Genomic DNA, 8170 nt, shown 5'->3' with positions numbered 1-8170 from the left:
CAAAACCTTTAGACAAAGAAAGATTTTGGACACTTAGGAGAGAATTAGGTTTGACCAACCTATCTTCACTTAATGTTTAAAATAATTTTAGCACTTTTAAGAATATATGAAAAATGCTTATAATAGTAATTTTTGATTGCATTCATTGCTATTAGTTAGGGGGAGTTTATGATTCTTAATGAAAAATTAATTTTATGTTCAAATATCGTTTAAAGATTTATTTAATTGTTTGAACATGATTAATTTTCAACATATGAGATGCCAATACCACTAGAGGAAATTAATTTAGCATTTTGGGTGTTTAAAATCGGATTTTAGCATTTTGGTGTAGAGGGAATCGATCCCCCCATGAGGGAACCGATTCCCCCTTTGAAGGGGAACCGATTCCCCCCACAGGATAATCGATACCCCCCTGGGGTTCTGGTTATACACGGGCAGAACCCTTACTTTTGTTCAAAACCCTTCTCTTCCTTGCCGCCGTTTCCTCTAAACTCTCTCCCTATCTCTATTCTTGCCTCAAATCAATGTTCTTAATCAGAATTCACTTCAAATATCATCTTCTAAACCTGTTGGAATCATCAAAAATGTGCAAACTTCATCTAATCTCACTAAAATCCGAAATCCGTCAAGGTATTTTTCCAAAACTTCTATTTCATCAATTTATGAACATAGAACTAGTTTTAATTAGTTCTAGGATGAACTTTAGATCGGGCATTGATTGTTTAGTGATTAGAAACTAGAGATCACAACTAATTTCATCAAAAACACAAGAATTTTTCCAAAAATTTTTAAATTTTTGAAATAAAAAAAATGTTGATTTTCAAATTATTGTGTTTTGATTGAATTATGTTGTTGTTATGAAAACTATATTGTTTCTCAAAACCGTATTTTTCAAAAGTTTTCAAAAACTTTGCCCATTAGGATTGATTTAGAGAACCTTAAAATATTGAGGACTCAATTGAGTTTTGGGATTGATTGAATTGCATACATGTGTTTTCTAAATTGCAGGTTATCCATTATATTCCGATTTCCTAAACCATGTCCAATCCTAAACGTGCTAGGTCATCATCTAGTCACTCACACCATCAACCAAATCCACCTCCAAATCCTCAAAATCCAATTCCTAATCCAATTGATCCTAATTTGACTATCCAAAATTCGTGCTTCAATCATCCTGGTCCTAGAAATCATCGTTTTTGGTATTATCAATATTTCGACTCTTACAAAATCCGGGAAGAACGTATTCCTTCTCGTCAAGCTATGTTAGCTATTAATTTTAAATATCTTCCTCTTTTACAAGAGTGTAAATTTGATAAACTCTTTGATCTTGAACCCATAGTTTACCATCAACTTGTTCGTATTTTCTATTCTAATGACGTTTGTGTTAAAACCCAAAATGAAACCGAAACCATAGGAATTCGTTCCTACCTCCTAGGACAATTCTTATATATTGAATCGGCTTACATAGCCAATACATTCGAATTAGATAATGATGGTATTTAAAATGAAAAACAGGTTTTAGGATCTCGTTATAAAAGAAGAGATAGTGCGAGTGTCTTAGACCTTCATGAACGTTTTCTTCATCTAATGATTTCTTGGTGGTTTCAACCATCCGGAGGTCGTTATTCTACTCTTAGAGCCTTAGATCTTTGGTGGTTACATTGTTTCAAAAACAATATTAAAATAAACCTACCTCGGATTATTTTTGCTGAAATTGTTGAAACCGTAAATCTTGTTCCTAACAAGAAGCTATGTTCATCTCTAGTTTACGGTTGTATTTTGAGTAATCTGTTTTCCAAAGCTGGGCTTAGAGTCGGTCTAGATGTCGTTTTTCCCCTTAAGAAACAAATTAATCTTCTTCCTTAACGAGAGGGATGGATAAAGGATAAGGAAACCGGTGAATGGGTTCGATCTTCTGCAAATACTCTGGGAGCTAGTTCTTCACGAGCTCCACCAAAAGCTAATGACGATCTAGAGCTTGAGCAATTAATGCGAGACATCGATGAAGCCGAAGATGAGCCTGAGCAGCCCGAGGAGCAAGCACAACAAACGCATCAAATGCCTCCATATTTTCAATCCTTTATGGAGACATTCAATTTCCGATATGCTACCATGGATTCATGCTTTACTTCTATAGAGTCTCATTTATCCACAATGGGAGCTCAACAATTAGAAATTCTTCGGAGATGCGTGCAAACAATGAAGCAACCAATGCGCGTATTAATGACCTCACTCACGAAATGGCCGCTATGCGAGCTCGTTTTCCTCCTCCTGATCCGGATATGTGATTCTGTGCTTAGCTTTAAACCTTGAACTAAACGATTATTGCTTCAACTTTTGGATTGTTTGATTTTATGACTTTGGATTTGTTTGGATGTTTGAATTTGTGGATGATTGATTTTGAATTTTTGGATTATGGATGATGTGAACTTATATATTGGTGTGATTATTCATTATTGCATCATTTACATAATTTTAGCAATATGACCAATTTTGCCATGTCACATTAATTATGAATATTGATTATGGAACTAATGGCTAACATTTCTCTTGCTTGTGATCTTAGGAGCTTAAACTATATATAATCAATTGGCTAAATAATTTCAAAAACTTGTTTAAATTCTTTAAAATGTCTTTTTGATTTAACAAAAAGGGGGAGAAGTGTTAAATGTGTTTTAAATGATAAATGGAGAAGTGTTAAAGCAAGGGGGAGTAATTTCAAAACTTGATTTCAAAATCTTAAAATTACTAAAATGTTTTGTTATATCAAAAGGGGGAGATTGTTGAAAACATTTTGATATTTCGATATAACAAATTAAGTTAAATGAATTTTAAGATTTTCCAAATGATTTACTAAGTATATTCAATATAACTATTCGAATATCAAAACATTACTCCAAATCTTTCAAAGATCATTTTTTAATCCTTACTCAAGTGTAAAATTAAGTTTTAATCTTAAAACAATCTCAAAATAATTTTACAAAGTATTTCGAACCATTTCAAAGCCAAAATTTCCAGATTGCTCGGAGGGAACCGATTCCCCCCCAAGGAGGTACCAATTCCCCCTGAATGGTTTGGCTCCGAGAATTCCAGTATGCTCGGAGGGAACCGATTCCCCCCAGGGGGTACCGATTCCCCCCTTGTATAACGGTCGAAATATTTGAATTTTACACTTAGGGAACCGTTTCCCCATAGGGGGTACCGATTCCCCCCACACTCCAAGTTGTTTTATTAATTGTTTTCACACTAAAACGGCTATATGATCTTCACTAATCATCCCCAACATTCAGAAGTGATTCAAGGTGTATTTAAACAAATTCTGAAGCCTTTGAAAGATATGAAATCATAGAGAAACAAGAGAGAAAGCATCAAACACTAAGTTTGTGCAAATCAAGCCAATTTTCTTTTCAATATTCATTTTGCTTTCAAAGAACACCATTTGTGCTCATTTGTAATTATTTGTGAGTGTTCTTTTCTTATTCTAGAATTGTGCAAACATCTTACCTTGTGAGGTTTTCCTTGTAAGTTTGCAAATTTGTTTATTTCTCTTTGAAAAAGAGTGTGCTCAAGAATTTGGGGTATAATTCTTGAGGGAGCTGTAAGGTTACTCTTTGTCCTCAAAAGAAAGAACAAATTAGTGAATTTGTTGGAAAATCCTTAGTGTGGATAACTAAGGTAGTGGACGTAGACTTTGGTTGATAAAGTCGAACCACTCTAAATCGCTGTGCGATTACTTTCAATTTTCTGCAAAAGCTTCCACCAAAATTTTAATTGCCAATTCACCCCCTCTTGGCCGATTCCATCAATCAATTAACTCAACATAAGCCCATTTGTATTACAAAATACATAACCCAATCTACTTATGCTATATATATATATATATATATATACTTATCATTGATCAATGATATGTATATATATATGATGTATATACATAAGTATGAATATAAGTTTAATATATATCTTATCATTAATCATTGATGTATGTACATATGTATGATGTATGTACATAAGTATAAATATAATTTATTTATATATTGAAATAAATACAAATCTATTTTATTAATGTAAGCCCATTTTAATTAGAAAATACATAACCCAATACTTATAAAACCCATTTGTAAGCCCAATATACAATTAAGTATATATGTGTATATATATAAAAGTCCATTTTATTAATATAAGCCCGTTTTTATTACAAAATACATAACTTTATATATATATATATATATATATATATACTTATCATTAATCAATGATATTTGTACGTATATATGATGTATGTAAGTAACACACACACACACACACACACACACACACATGATGCATGTACATAAGTTTTTATATATATAAAAGTATATCATTAAACATAAATGACTAAAATAGAAGATTTTAAAATTAACATTCATATTTAATTACTAGAATTAGAATGTATATATGACTAAATTGCATTGAATTAAAAATTCAATAATCGATTTACAATTAAACCATGACTGAAGTGAAAGAAATAAAAAGCCAAATAACAAAATAGAAAATAATTGATTGTTGGAGGAGCACGAGCCTAATTAACCCAAAACATTTTCTTGGACACTAAAACCAATCACCAATTACCACTTCTAAATTCCAAAAAAAAAAATCAAATTTTCCTAAAAAATGTTTCTTTTAATCAATTTCCCTTCAAAAATCAATTTCCCTCAAAAAAAACATTTCCTTTAAAGTTTTAAATTTTCAATCTCAAATTAATTCATCTTTTATATATTTTAAAATTTTAAATTAAATTATTTTAAATTATTTAATTAACTATTACATTAAAAATAAATTAAACTTAAAAAAATTTAAATTAATTTTATATAATCTAATAAAATCATGTTCAATAAATAAATTATTTAATGAATTAAATAATTTATTAATATTAAGATTTATAATATAAGGATTATAATTAATATAAAAGTAAATTCATAAATAACAATTTATTTTATCTTTAAAATATAATCATATCAATTATCATAGTTTATTATAAGTTCAAAATCTCACAACTTCATCAATTGTAATTTATAAGCCATGTAAATATCATATCAGTTCAATAACAAGTCAAATCATTTACAGGTTGAGTCAATTACATATCAGGTTGATAACAGGTCGGGTAATACCAATTATTTACTAGGTTAATCTCGAGTTCGGTTCATTTCATTCGGATGCAAGTCGGGTTCGATTATCATATTATCGGTTCAATTCGGGTTCAGCATTCTTAGATCGGGTGCAGGTCGGGTTTAGATCCACAATTTTCCTGTCCAAGTCGGGTTCAGGTAAACACCAGTTTAAACTCAAGTCAGTTTCAAATCACCATTACTTAGGTCACAAACAATTTTGACTTAAATTGGTTCCAGTCAATTTTATACTTTGGATTATCTTTTTACATCCCTAGACACAAGCACATGAAGGTGGTTCAATTCAAACCCTTGTTTTTTTGAAAACCAAAAGGATTTGTGTGATGAATCGTTTAATTATTAAAAACATATAGTTATTCTTTATTATATGATAAAGTTGACCTATATATATATATATATAAAAGATTGAAATTTGCATGCCACCTTCACCGTGCTTGTCAGCTGGCAATTCGGTATAGTATAGTGGAGTGGAGTGGACTAGTGCATAATGCAATAATTATCAAACCTATGCAGGCTTTCAAATTTGATCCCGTGGATGGCAGTTCGCTGATTGATAATAATACTACGATGATGTGCAATTATTTTTTAAGGTAAATTACATGTTTACTCATTGAATTTTACTCTCTCTCCAATTTCACTCATCATACTTTCAATATTTTTCAACTTACTCACTGAACTACTGACATTGAATTTTTTAGTCACTCGAACGTTTTTCTATAACTCCGTGATGATATGACATTTATTATTATTTTATTAATTAATATTTTATTAATATTATTTTTATTACCCCATCTTTTTTCTCACCTATCATTCATCTACCATTCTCCTTTTCATTTCGTCTTCCTCATCAGAAACTCCATTCTTGTGCTCTTTCTCCATTTTTCAATCATTCAATCACAATAATCTTAACTCAACTCCACTCACTCATCCGAATCATTCACCACCATTTTCAAATTCATCAATCAACAACACTAAACACCCCACAATTCACCATCACCAAAAATAAACTATGGATACCCTTATCATCCATGTCCAAAACCCCCAAAAGAAAATTAACCAAACAATTACCCTTTAACAAACCCTAAACCATCGACCCAAAAAAGAAATGAAAGAAATTACCATAAATTTCATGTCCATAAGAGCTGTAAAAATCTTCACAATCGGTAGTGGTGGAGCAATTGTATGGAGTTGTAGAAATCTTTACAATCGATGGTGAAACTGTAGAAATCTTCAACAACACCAAACACCCCCTATCCACCATCAACAAAATCAAACTATGACCACCATTATTGTCTGTGTCCAAACCCCAAAAGAAAATTAACCAAATAATTATCCTTTAACAAACCCTAAACCAACTACCAAAAAGGAATGAAAGGAATTACCATGGATTTCATGTCCATAGAGTTGTAGGTGAATCAGTAGTGGTGGAGCAGTTCTTTTATTGTTTTCTAGGGTAAATATTTTATTTTAGTTTTTTTCCTACTCTTTTAACATATATTTTAATGATTAAAAATGGTTAATTAAGCCATATCATAACGCCGTTAGAAAGTTAGTGGCGGAGTGATAAAAAATCTCTATCTAAAATTTAGTGAGTAATTAAAAAATTAAAAGTACGGTAAGTCAAAGCGTGTAATTTCCATGTATCTATTTGTTAGTAATTCTGTGAGCAATTCCAGCCTCTTATTGAATAGTGTCATGTAAAGTCTCAACTACATTCAGCAGAAACCATCTGAGCCATGTTTCGCCACCAAGGAGATTGATATACGCAAATTATTACACATCCCCAATGGAATACTCACCTGTTAAAAGACAATGATCATTCTTCATATTTCCTTGTGTTCTCAGGTGGCGTTTGGTTCGCAGGAATCTCTTAGAATTAGGAGGAATTAAAATCCAATTCCACCACTTTCTCATGTTTGGTTCAAGTTTTCCAAGGGAATTGAAATCTCTCATGACTTCAACTTTCCATCAAATGAGGGATAGTGAATTTCGTCCATTCTATGATGGAATTCAATTCTCTTGTTGGAGGAAATGTGAAATTTGACTATACTACCCTCATTAATCTTTTGGTAACTTATTAATATATTTTGATTGGAATTAGGGATGGCCACTCAACTCGGACCCGACGGGTTCCGACCCGACCTGATCGGGTCGGATTTTTTTAAAACAAATTCAGGGTCGGGTCGGGTTCTAATTTAGGGTGAAAATACCCGATCTGACCCGAAAAAATATAATTTTACCTTATATATTTAGGAAAAATTACAATAATACCCCTCTATATATAATTTTTTTTCAATTAAATCACTGTTTTTATTGAATAAATAATTTTTTTTATTATTTCAGGTCGAGTCGAATTTCTAATTCATATATTCGGGTCGGGTCGGGGTCGGGTTTAGGGTGAAAAATACCCGACCCGACCCGACCTGAAAATATATAATTTTACCTTATATATTTAGGAAAATTACAATAATACCCCTCTATATAATTTTTTTTCCAATTAAGTCACTGTTTTTATTGAATAAAATAATTTTTTATTATTTCGGGTCGAGTTTCTAATTCATATATTCGGGTTGGGTCGGGTGGAACTTTATTTTGGTCGGGTCGGGTCGGTTTTTTTAATTGTGATATTTGGGTCGGGTCGGGTCGGGTTCGGGTTTAGGGTGAAAATACCCGACCCAAAAAAATATAATTTTACATTATATATTTAGGAATAATTACAATAATATCCCTCTATATATTTTTTTCAATTAAGTCACTGTTTTTATTCAATAAAATATTTTTTATTATTTCGGGTCGGGTTTCTAATTCATATATTCGGATCGGGTCGGGTGAAACTTTATTTTGGTTTGGTCGGATGGAGGTTCCCTTGTTCTCGGGTCGGATCGGGTGGATCAAAAACCCGACCCAACCCAACCCATGACCATCCCTAATTGGGATGATTTTAACTTATGATGTTTATTAGCATGATTTTTATAATTTATTGAAATGAATAATCAATTAAT

At 31.6% G+C, this 8170-nt stretch overlaps 1 pseudogene; it reads right to left on the bottom strand.

Moving 5' to 3' along the window:
- Positions 1-6848: 6848 nt before the first annotated feature.
- LOC120148218 overlaps positions 6849-8170 on the bottom strand; it is a 21208-nt pseudogene continuing 19886 nt past the window's right edge.

The sequence above is a fragment of the Hibiscus syriacus genome, unplaced genomic scaffold, assembly GCF_006381635.1.
Source record: "Hibiscus syriacus cultivar Baekdansim isolate YM2019G1 unplaced genomic scaffold, ASM638163v2 tig00110954_pilon, whole genome shotgun sequence".
In the NCBI taxonomy this organism is placed as follows: domain Eukaryota; kingdom Viridiplantae; phylum Streptophyta; class Magnoliopsida; order Malvales; family Malvaceae; genus Hibiscus; species Hibiscus syriacus.
Note: the sequence above shows the minus strand (reverse complement) of the source record. Positions and strands in the feature narration are given on the sequence as shown.